This window comes from Lissotriton vulgaris, chromosome 1_1 (assembly GCF_964263255.1).
Source record: "Lissotriton vulgaris chromosome 1_1, aLisVul1.2, whole genome shotgun sequence".
NCBI lineage: Eukaryota > Metazoa > Chordata > Amphibia > Caudata > Salamandridae > Lissotriton > Lissotriton vulgaris.
Window position 1 is genome coordinate 1,256,596,877 of NC_141685.1, and position 16,803 is coordinate 1,256,613,679.

A 16,803-nucleotide genomic window follows, 5' to 3' on the forward strand; every position below is an offset into this window, starting at 1 on the left:
TTGCGCTGGAGGGCGCTATTGGATAGGGAATAGTTAATTTTCTATTCCAACACCTTCCCTACTGTAACGTGGGCTGGAGTTGGAAAAGAAAATTAAACTATTTCACTATCCAGTCCTTACAGCGCAAGTCGTTGTACCGACTTGCGTTGTAAAAACAGCGTTGTAACGGCACGCGGTGTAAAAGCCCGCGTTGTAATGCCGTACATCCGTCTTACAATGACATGGGGCCAGCAGCTCTCAATCGATGAGTTCTTGAACTATTTGTAGCACCAGAATGCCGAGCAATAAGACCCACCGACTGCCAGGGCCGACTTTAGTGCTGGTGGAGCCTGGCGCGACAATCACTTTTGGCGCCTCCACATCCCATGACTGCCTTCTCGGATTTTCTCTCTGCTCCTCATCTTTCCTATCCTAAAATATTGCTAAGCACAGTGCCCCCATGAGGTCACAGCGCTCCCCTCCACTGGTCATGAACTAGTGCGGCTGCACTGGTCGCACTGCCCTAAAGCCGGCCCTGCCCACAGCAACCAAGTGATGGTCTTCAAGGCGCTCTTGGGGAGAAGCAGTGAAGGGTTATCAAGGGCTCGTGAGACTCTGACCAAGAGGAGCACTTAATCTAGTCCAGGTAGAAGCAGACAAACTGCCTGCTAGCAGAACAGCTTTTCATGTTGTGACCCTGGGATAGGTGTCAAAGGGGATCTCCAAATAATACACAGCACCTCACTCCTTCAGTCTGATAAAGGCTCACACGATGTACATCTTAAGGGTGACATGTCTGTCAATAGCAGGTTGGCAGTCGTGCATGAGCAGTGCCACTGGAATTATGTGGTAGGAGAGGGTCAAAGTATGCAGTAGGGTTGAGTAAATTATGTGTCAAGAAAACCCATTATGCAGCACAATTTGGCATATTTTTTAATAGTATTCATTATTTCGTCCTTTTTAAACTTGGTAACACTGAATGGACATTAGTTGCACTTCATTAGCACCAGTTTAACACCCAAATATAGCAATAAACAGCGGACAGGTGACCAGTACAGCTTTGCTATAGCTCTTCATTCGTTGGCGGCACAGCACCCAGGATACTGTGATGCATGGCTAAACATTTATAAGGTTCCAAAGGCTAGACCTATTGGCAATGCCAATGCTTGTTTAAATAGGGATTACGGTATTAGGCCTCAGTGCAGGGGTATAGTATTGGGTAGTTGGCGTAGTTTTTAGGGCTTAGGGGAGGGCAGGCAAGTTCTAAGGGCTGGGTCAGGGTTGGCCAGGGTCAGGTTAAGGGACAGGGTTTTAGACATTAGGTCAGGGGAGGGCACAGCTTGGGGATTGGGAAGGGGTAGCGGTATTTTCAGCTCAGGGCGGGGGTGGGGCGTTTGTACCTTATGGCGGTGAAGAGGCGGGTGGCAACCTTAGCCACGCATACCCCTTTACCATGCATGCCTTTACCACGAAAATTCGTGGTAAAGGCATGCATGGTAAAGCAATGCGTGGCAGTCACTTTTCAGACCGCGTTGTTTTGGCATGCAGGGTTAGGGATTTCGTTGTTCCGTCATACAACCCTTATCATTCATGTGAAAAATAACGAGCTACAAACTACCCTATACCGAAAACCCATGTCAGGAAACAGTGTCCTACACGCAGGTAGTTATCCTAGGAGTGTGATTAGGAGCGTTCCATATGGAGAATTAATGAGCATTAAACACAATTGCTCCACACAAGAAGAGTACATCAAAGCAAGACACATGGCAGTAAATAGATTCAAAAGGAGAGGATACACAAAAGGGATTCTTGAGGAGGACATAAAAAAACAGTTGAGATACAGAGACAACATTTGTTATTAGTTAGAAACAAAAAAGAAAAACAAGACAAATGCAAAGTACGGACGATTACTGGCTATAATGTCAATTCCTCCGAAGTGTATAAAATTTTTCGACGCAATTAGCATATTCTTAAGGTTGACATAGTGAAAGAATCTCACCATCTCCCCTTATTACGTAAAGAAGGGGCCCCTCACTCAAAGATCATTTGGTTAGAAGTCATTACTCAGCGGGTCAAAGAAGGAACTATCCTGTTACAGGATTCTTCCCATGCATGAGAAGCAAAGCATGTAAAAATACCAAGAAAGTCTGTGAATTTAAGATTACCAGTAAAAAAAAACATTGTAAAGATCAACAAACTTCTCAATTGTAATTCAAAGTTCACCATATACTGCCTCTACTGTCCATGTGGGAAGCAGTATATAGGAAGTGCAACACGCCCTGCCAAAAAAGAGTGCTTGAACACATGCGGGCCATCACCAATAAAGATCATACGTATCCGGTGGCCCGGTATTTTGAACAGAAACATAATGACAACTGCAATCTGTTAGGATATTTCTGTATAGATCAAGTCCCAAAAGACAAAAGAGGAAGGGATAGAACAAAGAAACTGAGAATCCTAGAATCAAAATACATATTTGAGTTACAGACCAAAAATCCGAGGACATTGAATAACGAGGAAGAACTGTGGGTACATATAGGTTGAAAATGAGAGAGCAATACAGTTTTCCCCATCTAAACTTTCTGTGTACAAAAGAACAAAGAGGCCTTCTTTAAACTGAAACTGGAAGAAAATAAAGGAACCCGGTGAAAGTAATAATCAAGGTAGTCATATCAAGGAGATACATGCAGAAAGACTCATGTATAAGCCCGTCCAGGGCATGATTGAACTAATTTTTGTGAATATACATTATATATTTGACAGATATTTGCCGGATATTATATCAAACATTAAAATTGTGGAATGAAATTAACAAATAATACATAACATCAAGTTGATAAAATTTGCAACACACTATTTTGGCTAACATTTTGATGTGAAAAGACTGAATTTTTCATGTTTTAAGATATATTACAATGAATTATGCTTTTTAATGATGATTTTTGCAAATACATGAATTATCCTGCCTGTTTTAAGGTGCCCGCCGTATTACTGGGACTTTTACAAAGGAAATTGGCCTTAGTCTATTTTTGTTACAATGATAATCAATGAACTGCCCCCTTTCTATGTTTAAAAGGTTAGATGAACTTTGGCCACAGTAACATTGAAAAAGGCAAACGTGCCGAAACACGTCTGCCCAGTGTGTTTTTAACGTGTTGGCAATAAAAGACTTATAATTGCAAGCTCCAGGAGTGCGCTTTGATTCTTGTAGCTGCAACTCATCTACAGATAAGGCATATATATATATATATATATATATATATATATATATATGATTTATGTGGATTCTTGGGTTATATGATTCTTAGAGAGTTTCATCAGGATGATGTATCTTTTAAGAGGATGTTAATTTTAACTGTTTCTTCAATATGCTGTTACATCTGGGCAATTTATATTTTTCTGAAATGCTTATGTTATCTGATGATATTAGAGATACTCTTCCATTAAAATAATGTTTCCTTCATTAATTAATTATCTTGTTTCAGACCATGATTGTTTGATTTTTGGATAGTTTTTGTATAGTCGGATGATTAATGTTTTACCCATGGGGCATACATATTTAAATATTATTTCATCTTCCCTATAGGCACTTTTGATTACAAAGATGCATCTTTTATGTAGAGGCTCATTAGAGACAATGTTTCCTCAAGCTGCCTTTAAGATCTTTAAACAGTGCTGTGAACCTGAAGGTATCCAAGTGTTTGAGCAGCGGAAGTGTTTAGCTAGTGGAATACAGATCAACCTTTGGATTTGCTCTGAGTGGAGCTAAATTGACGATTAATGTAATGCCCAAAGGGTGTGAGTTCCATCATTGAGAGCTGTCGTCATTATGGGTTTTGCATCTAAAAGCAGATGATTCGGATGGTGGTTAGCAGGGCTCGAGTCAGGGTACCACGCGGGTGGACGGCGTCCCCCCACTTATTTTACCAGGAGCTCGATAATTATTTACTGCAATTGAGTGCAAGCCACCTTTCGTGACGTCACTTACTGTTGTGACGTCAGCGTCCCCCCACTTCTTTTTTTAGGACTTGTGCCCTGGTGGTTAGTAGTCAAGTTAGCCCCAGACCATCACAGGTGTTCGAACTGGGGGAATACCAAAGCACTGAGCTTGTCCAGTGCGTCAGCTCTGTTCCGTGAACAGAGACGACCATTGTCAATTTGCGAGTCTAGGATTGCTTTTGCTGGCGTTGCTCCTGCTTTAAAATCTAGCAATTGTCTCATATTATTCATATATAATAATAATAATAATAATAATAATAATAATAATAATAATAATAATAATAAATAATTCCACATTTGTAAAGTGCGAACTTATCACCCCTAAGGGTTTCCAGGCGCTGGGGGGACGTTGGGGAGATTAAGTGAGCTATTGCCCAGAGTCACATGTTGCTGTGCTGAGCTGTTGCTGGGGATCGACCCGTAAGCCCTGTGCTTCGGAGTAAGCAGCTCTGGCCACAGCGCCACACCTCTCATGATGTGTGTATGATAGCTGCAGCTCTCAGTGACTGTATCAATCTGATTTGAACGGGCCATAGCGGGCCACACATAAACTGCAGCATTTACACTTTTTTGCGATCTTGCTCTTAAATCCCTGGATTTCAAAGCACGGGTAACTTTCAACTGGAAATGCTCTGATCGTATCGCCATAAGCCCGCTACCTTTCTTCTCCAGCAACAGATGTACCGATGTTTAACAGCTGCATAATAGCATTAAACAGGATTGGGGAAAAGAGCGGCCCCTGGGTACTTCACATGGAGTTGTAGGGACATTTTCAGGTGTCTCTGGGCAAAAAGGGTTACTAGACTGAAACTGTAGCAAGACCAGCCTTTTACCACTGGTGTACTGGCAAATTTGAGCAGTCACAGGCCTAATCAGGGAGTTCATATGCGATAGAGGGTTTACATTCAATGTGCCATATAATAGCTATTGTTAAGCCAGTTCTTCTACTGAAAAAGAATACTTACTTACTTGAACTTACAGCACAATACTGTACTTAAAAGTCAGAGGGCAACACACAGAATTATAGAAGGGTAACAATGGATAATGGGGACGTTTTACAAGTGGCCATGATTAACATCAAATAGCAACAAGATCAAAGCCCTCGTTGTCCTAGGTGTCAATCAGAAGTCCAAGGTGAAAAATATCCCAGTTATTCACTATTCTCTCTTCTTTAATGTTATGTCACGTATTACCAATTCAAATCATTTACCCCCTCTTTAAACGGGTGCAGAGGAGCAATGTGGTGCCAAACTCAACATGGCCTCCCCTCCCAAAGATAAAAAGAAATAACTGGGTTCCTGCCACCCACACTCACAACCCTCTAGATTTCCCCTCCCCTCTAACACTGAAAAAACACGCCTGTGCCCGGTCCCCCACCCACAGAACCTGCTCTTACACTCTCTCAACTGCCTCTCCCCCAGCCCAAATATATAAAAAATACCCGACCCCTGCCATCCGGCCTCATGATGAAGCATGACATCTTGCCGGGTGTGTGAGAGTCCAATATTCCAAGAGGAGGAATTCTCATCCTCCTTCACTTCATGACCACACAAATCCAGTTTCCTCTTGCCTCAAAATTAGGAACAGCATACCTTTTGTATCTTCTTTATTGTTAGAGAATGTATGCAAGACCTGTACAAAAAGCCCTCAGTCCCTCCTTTGTGATTGGTTATAACACCCCATTATGCACACATGCTTGCATCAGGATCTAGATTCAATATCTTCCTTCTTGGCGCTATAACCTTGAGCATCTTTTCCAATACGAGCGTTATCGTCTTTTGTGCCAGATAAATGGCTCTTTGCTGTGTTTATGATGATAGCTTGTTTATCCAGTCTCTTTTTTTTTATATGATCTCTCCGCACAGTCAATCAATGCATTTTTCTTTTCAGTGGTGTAGAGAATTTTCTTTCTATATATCAAGCAGCAAAAGCTTAACATCAGGGTCCTCGCCACAGCTGGCTGATATCCTGGCAGTTTGCCTTCCCTTTTTCCCATGCCTTTTAGTGGTCTCCTAGAATCAAAGAATATTATGTTTTGCTTTTGGCCTTGTTTGCCCATAGTTCAGACTACAGACATCCAGGTAGGTCAGGTCAGCTCAGGAATTCCAGCACCTCACAATCATTTCAGACAATATCTCATTTGTGCTACAACAGTGTTCTGATCAGTACACTGCACCTCTGCGCAACCAGTACTGATGATCACAATGCACACAGCATAAACAGGGACATAACGGTCTGTGTGCAGGTGATGTCTCTCTCTTTCTGTCTGTCTGTCTGTCTTTCTCATACATACATGTGTCTGAACAGGGGTCCCATCCAGATTGTCTGAGTGCACTTATATTATTTTCTATGGTCAATTATCAAGGCTCATAGGCTCCTGTTTCAGGGATCTATGAACCATACAGAATGTGAACAGTATCTCAGCTCTGACAGTGGGGCCGGGATACTCACTGCACAATGCAGCAGTAAATGATAAGAGTAGAGGGCCTCGCTTCATATCCCTAGCTCGGGGATCCCACGTCACTCACAACTCTTGGAGCCCAGTGCATTGCTTATGCTTGGAGGGTCAAAGATATCCTGTCCGAGAAGGTGCATTATTTGCCTCAAAGGTGTGGCAGATCTCATCTTCAGAGACTGGTGTCCATTCTAAGGTCAGCATGACTGTATGTTCTCCTGTATTATGCTGGAAATGTACCTTTTCACAAGGATGCTTGCTTTAGCTGAGAATTCTTAGAGCTATATTTCTTTTATGATGTTATATATTTTATGGGGATGCCTGCCATGCTCAATGATGCCCTTCCAATAAAATGACATTCTTTAATAGTTGATTTTGTTTAAAATGAAGAATCCTTCGGTCTCAGAGTTTCACTTAACGATGAATGCCTGACTTTTAACACAGGGGTACTGGTGCTTAATGCTTCTTTCATTGATCTAAAGAGGCTTTCCATTAGAAAGATGCTACCTTCCAAGGAGATGCTTGTGTTAACCAATTGATGGTATTTTTATTTTTCATTAGCACTTTTACATCACACAAAGTACTATTAGTATGACATTACAATGTAATCTGTGGTATGACTTTCTAAATGACAGTATTCCACCATAATATCGACTATGTAATATCATAGGGCCAAAATACTGTGGCAACAATATGGACGACCAAAATATGAAGGTAAGTTTATTTATGGAATCCATAGGTTTACTATACTTAACTTCACATATATGTACCTTTACGATATATATCTTCAAGTAGCACAGATGTGGGGATAAGAATAGTAAACCTATACTTACCAGTAGACACTTACTTGCACAATATTTTAGTACTCAATTATTTTGCCACAATACTTTGTTTTCGATATTCTGTCATACAACCTTAAATAACTTTCGAAAAGTTGCCATCTCAGACCACAGTCTGATTTAGTGTCGTGGAGGTGTAGTATACCAGTCGTACTTATTGTGGCATACGAGGCCAGAGGTTTGTCCCAAGCTGCTTATGTGTTTCCTCAGTTAGTGTGGACAAAAGTAAGTATATGAAGGAGCTGATGGTAGCAAGTGCCATTAAATCTACATCAATGATTCCTAAATATGGAGATCAACATCCACGAGGATGATGTGTCCTTTATTATGAAGGCGGTTTTAGCTGATAATCCTCTTCCATGAAAATGATGGGACTTTCAAGTGGATGCACTTGTTAGCTGATGATGCTCAGAGTTGCCTTTGCAGTTGTATTATATTTCTTTTACTAATAGATGGAAGGCATCAACTCTTGAGGACGTTATCTAGGAGAATGAGTAATTATTAACTCAAGGAGATGCTGGTCCTCCATAGTGACCACTCCAAGAGTAGCTTTTCTTTCAGACTGTACTTATGAAGATGCTAATTTGGAAGATAATGGGTAATCGGCTTTCATTGTTCTCTACTGACTATTCAGTATTTAGAGATGCTGGTTGATTCGAAATATCTAGCTATTATTCTTAGATCACTCTTGTTTCAGATGGCTTTTTAACTCTGGGACCTGCTTAACAGGAGAAGGGGGCTAATCTCCTCTTCAGCATTTACCCTGTTCATGTTCATGACTCTTCAGCATTCTCTTCCTTTAGCTTTATCATTCCATCATTTGTAGAAATGCTCTTCTTCCAGATGGCTCTGTGGTTGTTCCACGCACTCTTCTAGAGAGTGTCTGATGCTTAGTCCTGGATAAAAGGTTCTGAATGATAAGTGGTCATTATCTCTGAGAGCAGCTTGGATGGAGGTGAGGAGTCCTCACCTCTTGAAGTTGCTCTCCTAGAGGATGAGCGTGCAACTCTTTGGGACGCTCTTCCATTAGGATGCTCTTTCCATCATTCTTAAAGATGCTCTTCTTACAGAGGACTCTCATTCCATGAGATGATGTGTAAGGTGTTACATACACGTCAGCCCTCCCGATTCAGGCGGGGGACTTCTGATTTCAAGGCTAGTCTCCTGCCCCCCGATTCCTGTATGCAAAAACCTGATTCCTCGGCGGGTTTAAAATGGCCGGGGCAGGTTTAGCGTCACTCTGATCGTTCACTGACAGTAGCATGCACTTGCAAGCAGGGGCAGAACATTTTTGTCAGGCTTTCTCTGCCTGCTGTAGCGATTTCTCTGTGCTCCTGACAGGTTTAGAAAAAAAATATTTTTTAATTTCTAATATCCGATCCTGCAGCAGCAGTTTTGCAAGTCCTGTGCATGCCGTTAGACCAGATGCAGCCACAATGGAAGTCAATAGGAGAATAAAATTCTCTCGATTATTTTGAAAAAAATCTCCCACTTTCCTCTTCCAAAATGTTGGTTTTTATTGGGTGTTGGTGTTTTTTTTTTTTGGGGGGGGGGGACGGACAAAGTATTCATGTTTCATACATACTGTGTTTTTTATTTTTTGATGAACCGTCAGAAAGATGAACTGTCATTGTCAATTTGAGACTTCATTCATTTGTATGACTTATTAATTTCATATACTGTTCCAAGGGAAAGATAAAATCCCTCACTTCAATAACTTGGTAAGTCAAATAAAGAACAACATTTGAGTTTTATATCCTCAGACGCTGTTGCAGGTCTACTGAGAAAATATCTTTCTCAGTAGAACTGAGTTGAGTTTATCAGTTTTTGTTTTCTTCTGACTGTCCCGGATGCAAGATGACAATACCTGAAGAGATTCCAGCTTCTGTTGCACTGGTGTCTCCAGCTTTCCTGGACTTGAGGATTCTTGACTGGGTAGGAAGGATTAATAATAATGAATCAAGACTGTCTTTGCGAGTGCGAGAGAAATAATTAGAGAAAACATCAAGAATGTAAGTGATTTTGTAAATCTGCCTCCCACTCTGTATTAGTCTTTGACATTTCCCATTTCTTCCGGTGTTGCCAGAGAATGCGATGCTTCTCGGAAAGAAAAAGGTGAAATGTATTATACTGTATCAGTTATATATTTAGAATTTTCCTCATAGCTTGGGTAAGAAAATAAGTCATGTATTTGGTCACATTCACACCTCATTCTAAAACGTCCTCAAAAAGGTAAAAAGGTGTGAGTTCCCTCCTCCCTTAATGCTACAATAAAGTGCCCAACCCCAAACAATTGTCCTCTTTTTTTGTCTGCCTTGCAAACTCTGTGGTTTACCTTTTTGGTCCTCTTCCTTCGGTGGGTGGAAGGCTCGCTGCCTTTAGGGGTGGCCATCACTTCAGAAAGGCTGCTCTTGATTCCTTGCCAGGCTTGTGGTTGGGTGAAGCTCTTTGATGTTCATACTCCAGTTTGCTGACGGATTTCTGTTTTCACCTCCTGTCGATGAACCACAATGTAGGAGGAGGTAGCGCAACCCATCCTACTGGCTGATTCCATGTACATAGGTTAACTTGGTATGGGCTGCACATCATATGGAAATGTTTACATTGCTCTAAGGCGAGACAGGCTGATCAGGCGGCTCACAAAGAGGTTCTCTACTGGCTTAATACAGAACACAGGACAAGCATGTGTTGCTTGTTTGGAGGGTGTTGCTGAAATATAAAGCTTCCTAGTTGCTTCCTCTGCATTATGGAGGGGAAGCACTCTTCTAAGAAAGTGAGGATGGCTTCAATCTGAGCGAGTCTCAGCTGCAGAGAGGTAAAGAGGATCTAATGGACCATCTAGAGTCCATTGGATGTCCTTAATGGTGGAGTATTTTAGAGGATCCCCAAACCAGATGTGTTGGGTTCTCCAGTTTCCTCAGCCTCTATCTGGTCCACACATGGAGTGGATAGTGTTGAATTGGACATATCTGTTTTGCCTGGCCCCAAAGGGTGAAGAGTGGATAAGGAAGGTTTGGCTCTGCCCTTTCTTACATGAGAGAACATTTGGGTGTCCCTATTAATTCTGAATAGGCTATGCACTGTTAGCTGGTTGGGTTAAAAGTCTACTACTGCAGAAACCTATGTGTACCATGCAGATTTGTTAAAATCACAGTTGCACCATCTCAAACTTTCATCACTGTGGAAAATTCATGTGATTGGAACTGTAACGTTGAATTAGGAACAACTTAAGTTATGAGATATGTACATTGGCTGGAGGGAAACCTTAGAAACTGCATAAAACGGTGCTGAAACTAGTCAGACAGAACGGAGGCCAAGGCATGGGACACAAAGTGAGCTCCATCCTTGTCGTGTTTGGAAATCCTCCAGCATCCTCGCAGGGATTGTGAAATTGATTATGTAGCGAAGGGACAAGAAGTATATATGTAAACACTTCTGATTTAGGCAGAAGATGCATGCTTTTGTAAGCTACACATAAAACAATGTAGCCTTTTGCCAGTTTAAAACTTACTTCACCCAAGGATTAAAGAAACTAACTCCGCTGGCAGCCTACTCCACCAGGCATAATATTCCATATGCAGAACATTTCCATGTAGATGTGTTCACTTTATCTGCCTGTGTCCTCTAGAAGTGAGACCACTCTCCAATGTGAAGTATGCTTACTCTGCGCTACCCACCTCTAAATGTGTCCTTGGTGGGCACCTCCACTCATTTTTGTAGATTGTAGCTCTTTTTTCACCAACTGACCATGCTCCAAAGCAAGAGAGAAAGACAGAAAGAGAAGAGAGGAGAAAGATAAATTGGAAAACAATAATGAAGGTAGAAAAATGGATGAAAAAAGAATCTGCATGAATAAGCAAGTGTAGGTCAGTGAATGAAAAGGGTTATGGCAGCCCTGGTATTCAGCAATGGGACTCTAAGAAACAGTTTGGGTCTCTCCATTTGTGTTTTTACAAATGAACCCCCCCCCCCAAATTCCACCTCCGTAATTATCAGCACTCATCTTATGTTCTTATTAATGGTATAACTAATTCGAAACCACCCTCACATCCATTCACCAGTGCAACCGGCCAATTCAACTTGGAATCAGCACAACCAGAATATAGCCACACAAAGAATCAAAGAATGGAACAGAAATTTCATACTAAGAAGTATCAGCTTCACATCAATATAAGTGTAGGCCACCCAGTATCCAAAGATGAGAAGGAAATAGTGATAAAGTTAACTCACAATTATAGGGCTCATGCAATTCCAGTCCCAACTAGCACTTTCAATAAAATATTGGCCTCCACAAGAAACTATTGCTAATTTGCTGAGAAAAACAACCCAGGTGGGGAGATGTAGGAACAGCGAAAGACAAAACAAACTAGGGCCAGTAATCAGAATCCACACTAGACTATACTCACTAATAAGAACTTTGCACATCCGAGACATGTCACACTGCCTACTTGGTGCACTGGAGAAGGCCTTCTTGTTTACAGTAACACTGGCCTGTGAGCTTGCCTATTCACTGTAACCCCATCCGGAAAGAGCCAGCCTATGTAAGCACACATGATCTTTCATCTCATATATTCATACATACCATAACTTAAATTAGATCAGTCTGCCAGACCTAAGCGCTACGTAACAACAAAGCTACCCCGTGTTATTGTGTAATTATACAGGTCATCGCAAACATAGCAGCTTTGCTGCAGTAGGTAGGTAGGTGTGGGAAGGGCAATGAACAATACCACCACACCTTAGCAGGGTAACTACTTGGCAAACTTTAACACAGTCATATCCAGTGGTCTCGCATTTCCAGAGATACAAAAATATCAGCTAGTTTTTCTTTTCAAGGAAAATGGCTCGCCAATATTTATTGATTGAAACTGGAAAAGAAAGCACATAATTTAAAATGTTTGCAAATCATCTTTTGTTGTGATGGATTTAGATACTTCTGCACAAAACATAAATATTTTCGTCATGGAGGAGCAAGCAGGATTATGCGAGGCAACTCTTACGTGAAAAAAGTAGCAGTTGCAGCGTGAACGACAGGAGAGATGAACACTCGATTTCTAAATGTTGGCAGATAATTGTGCATCAATCTGTGGTACTCACCAGACATGAAGTGGTCGGCTCATGTTGCCAAGTAAACAATACACACATCTGTCTATTCACTTCAATAAATGTACAGCAATAGCTATGAGTGGTAGACATATAACTCTTTTGTGTGATTTAATCAACTATACTGTTTGATGTGTAATAAGAATCAAGGCCCTTAATAGGGTGCACATGACAATTGGCTTGCATGTGACTTCTGCCATCCACCCACGCCAAAACCTCATGAGCCAAGAATGAAAGGCATTAGCCTTTGACGTAAAACAGGAGAAATAAAGAGATGTCCATCTAGTAGCTAAAATGAACAATGTGGAAGCAAAAAACCTAGGATCAATCCTGGCTTTCTAGCTCGACCAAATTGTGTGATCTTAGGCAAATCTCTTTATTGTGTTTGATTTAATAGGCTATAATGTTGCACCATGTATAATAGGAATCTAGGCCACATGTAGGATGCACTTAACACTTGACTTTCATGTGGATTCTGCCTGCCAGCCACACTCTAACCTCATGTGTGAAGAAATACAGACTAGACATTAACCTTTGATGTGAAATTTGAGAAATAAAGAGTTTTACATCTAGTAGCTGAATTGCACAAAGTGAAAGCAGTAAATATTTGTGCTACCCATGAACCCTATATGCCAGGTGAGAGCTGCACTGCTACAACCCCTGTGTACCAGGAAAGGACCGGGGTGAAAAGGGAGGGCTGGCACCCTGTAGGAGTGTGCAGCCATGAAGGAGAAGTAGGCCATGGCCCACAGGTGAAGAGGAATGATTAAGTTACCCAACAATCTAGGAGGACCTAAGAACTACCAATTAATTCAGGAAGGCTCACCACGTATCCATAGTAGTTTGTGGACTCCTGCTGCCTCTGATGTAGCATCTCCAGACTTCTGCCACAGACACATGCCAGGGCACTCTAGACTGCCACTTCAGCAACAGTGGGTAGGACATACTGGCCCACGAGGCATCAGGGGCAACAGAGGTGTTTTGCCTTTCTCAAAGCCAGTCTTGGAACTTCTAAGACTTGAACTCACTAGCAAGGCCTACCTGGAATGTTGTCTCATGTAAATGCGGAATAAAAAAGGGGGACTTGAGAGTTGTCCCAGGGAACGCTAGTGTGCCTGCCGTAAGAAGACTGTGTGCATTATTTGTACTCAAAACACATGGGTGGATGCACTGGAACACTAGTGCACCACTCATGTAATGCCTACATGATGCAAGGCAATGCAACGGAGCACAATGTGCTGCCTTGCAGTCGTTTTTTTTTTTTTTTTACAAACCCACACAAACAGTATTTGTGTAGCACTGTAAATCCAAAATAGATTTTGCATCAGGGTTGGGCCAAAAAAGTAAGGTAACCCGATGCAGAATTTGGGCCTCAATTTCCACATTTATTTATTTTAAACTCTGCCACAAAGAAATTGACAACAAGGAGAAACGTGGCAGTAAATCTGTTCTGCTTAATTGGTTGCAAAGTCTATATTTTAAAATATCTTATGGGGGTTAAAGTACCTGCTGCAGAGATCTTTGTATGCCCAGTAATCCTTGAGCAATAATAATACAGTAACATCACTCTTTTGGTTAATGTATTTGCTGGAGAGATCTCTCTTTTGTCTAGTCCCAGTTTTGACTCAAAGTAGCATAGAGGGTTAATGTGTCTCCTGCAAAACACATCATGTAACATGCTGAGCCCATATTTTTATTTTATGTAGATAGGTTTAGTGAATTACTGTTTTTAACACAGAGGTCCTTTTGTTAGTTGCAGTTCATAAATTGTAATCCTTCTACTACAGCCAGGGCCACTGGAATTATGCGATTGTGCGGCTGCACCGATCTTTGCATAATTGTAGATTTGCCACATTTGCAACATAATCCATCATCTTCAGATTTTAACCAAAAAATGTGTTTCTAGCTCGAACGGTTCAAAGGTTAGTAGAAACGCAGCGATATGTGTTACCGCACAGTGGAATGCCCTTTGCAAAGGTTGACTGGTCACCTTTCTGTAGTTTATTACTATATTTGTGTGTTAAACTGGTACTAATGAGGTGCAATGAAAGCCATGACAGTGTTAACAAGTTAAAAAATTACAAAAGAATGAAGTAATACTATCACAAATGGTGCCGCATAAGTTGCCTTTGCTTGCCGCATTATTTACTCAACCCTGCCGCATAATTTGACCTTCTCCTGCCGCATAAGTCCAGTAACCCTGACTATAGCAGAGTAAGTTATGAAGTACATGTGACTCCTACACCATGTAAACCTTATTTCTATGTAACTCATTCTGTTAATTGATTTACACACTTGTATGATTTCTTGTCCGTGTGTGATGTTTACTTGTGATGTAAAACACTCTGACACCCAGCACTGGGATGAGTAGCGCTATAAAAGAAATAAAAGAAAAGAGTGGTATTTAAATTGTTATCTGTGTAAATACTTGGAGAGACCAACACATTTGACATTCTTACAATTCATCTTATACAGTGACTGAACAAAGTCAAAAGCTTGCCTCTCAAGTACTTGTGAAGTGATAACAAGCTGTATGGCTTTCTTTCCCTTCCATTGCATTTGCATCTTGGTATGAAGCTCCAGGCCAGGATTCAATTAACTAAAGAAGGCCCGATGGTCCCAGCTGGAGTCAGAAATAGCAAAGCTCCCTCTCTGCCTGCACGTTGCCTCTCGCAACGGAAGCTGACAATGTGCTGGCACTGCTGAATGTGTCCTGGAGTCCGAAAATTGCACCAGGGAGAATTTAGCATTTTCAGTGGTGCTCAACTTCTTGGCAGGGTGGACAGTGTGTGTACCGTTGACTTGTGCCCGGCATCTGTTTTACTCCATTGTCTTGTGTGAAGCGATACTGTTACATTGCAGCCAGTACATCAGGTCGTGTTGTGTCTATCAGCCTGATTCATCAAGCTGAATTGCGCTCGCAAAGGGCCAGATTCTGAGAATCTGGCCCTTTGCGAGTGCGATTTTTGCATTTGGGATTCATCATCCCAAATGCAAAAATCGGTAATAGCGATTTCGCTATTTTGCGAGGAATAACATTTAAGGAATCTCTATTTGAGATTCCTTAAATGCTATTCATCAACCAATTAGAAATTGCAAAATCGCAATATTTGGTCGCAATTTACCACCAAGTCTGACTTGGTGGTAAATTGCGAAAAAAGAGTAAAAAGCACTTTAGTGCATTTTTTTCTTTTGCATGTTACACACACACATGTCCTTTGGACATGTGTGTGCGCAACACCTGTTCAAATGTGCATTTAAGGGGTGCTACAGGGTGTCCTTTGGACACCCCTGCCACCCTTCAAATCGCTATCTCATTTCCGATTAGCAAATTGCTAATCGCAAATAAGGAATACTCCCCATTTATTCCTATGGGCCTTTTGGCCCATAGGAATGAATGGGGAGTTTTTCCTTATTTGCGATTATCAATTTGCTAATCTCAAATAAGGAATGTGTAGGAATCGCATTTTATTTAGCGATTCCTACATGAATCCCGTTTTGCGAGTCTCTAATAGCGATTCCTTATGAATCGCTATTAGAGACTCGCACAACGGGTCTTTGATGAATCAGGCTGAAAATCTTCAAGACAGACGCCTTCATAAGGTTAAGTAGGTCTCCACCACTAGATGGCGCCATATTACAAGAACACACCTTAGAATGACCTTTCCCTGTCTGTTTTCTACCCGTATTTATCTTTCCTAAGTCTTTCTTAACGGCTTCCTGTGTGTTCTTACCTCTTTGTCTCCCCGTGACAGTTTCTTGCCGTCACGGCATGTGCAGGAAAGGGCGGTGGAGCGGGCGGGGTGGGGGAAATGTCTACAGGTGACAAAATAGATTTTATTTATTTATTTAATTCTACCTATTCTGTCATCTGTCGACCCCTCCCCCCCCACCCCAGCCTGCCCCACCACGCTTACCTGCACCGGCAGTTGCTGGTTACCCTGACCATGTCAGCCAGTGTTTGTGTTTCTGCAGGTCTCTTTGTGTCTGAGTGTTCCTGTGCCAACCATGCTTAGGTCGTGCCTGTACTTGTTACTCCTTATGTCTCCTTTTGTCAGAGTGCTCGCTCACAGTGTATGCCTTATTATTCCACATGTTCATGTCTCCACAATATGTCAACTCAGAGTGAGAGTCTCCCTGCCTAGTACTTTTCAGTGTCTTGTGTTTGGCACTGCCTCTGTAGTGTCCTCCCTTGGCCCCCGTCTCTTCCCAGTGCATAGCTTTATGTCGCCTTTGTCTTCTGTTCTACGTGTCTTCCAGCATCCAGGTCCCTCCTGTTGTGATGAAGGGCAAGTAGCCGAGGAGTATCTTTGAAGCTTGTATATTAGTCTTAGTGGCAGGATGGTATCTAAGTACAGAAGCCCCACCAGGAGCAGCCTGCCTGCTGCACAGCTCATACTCCAACTGACCCACCTCACCACACGGGCA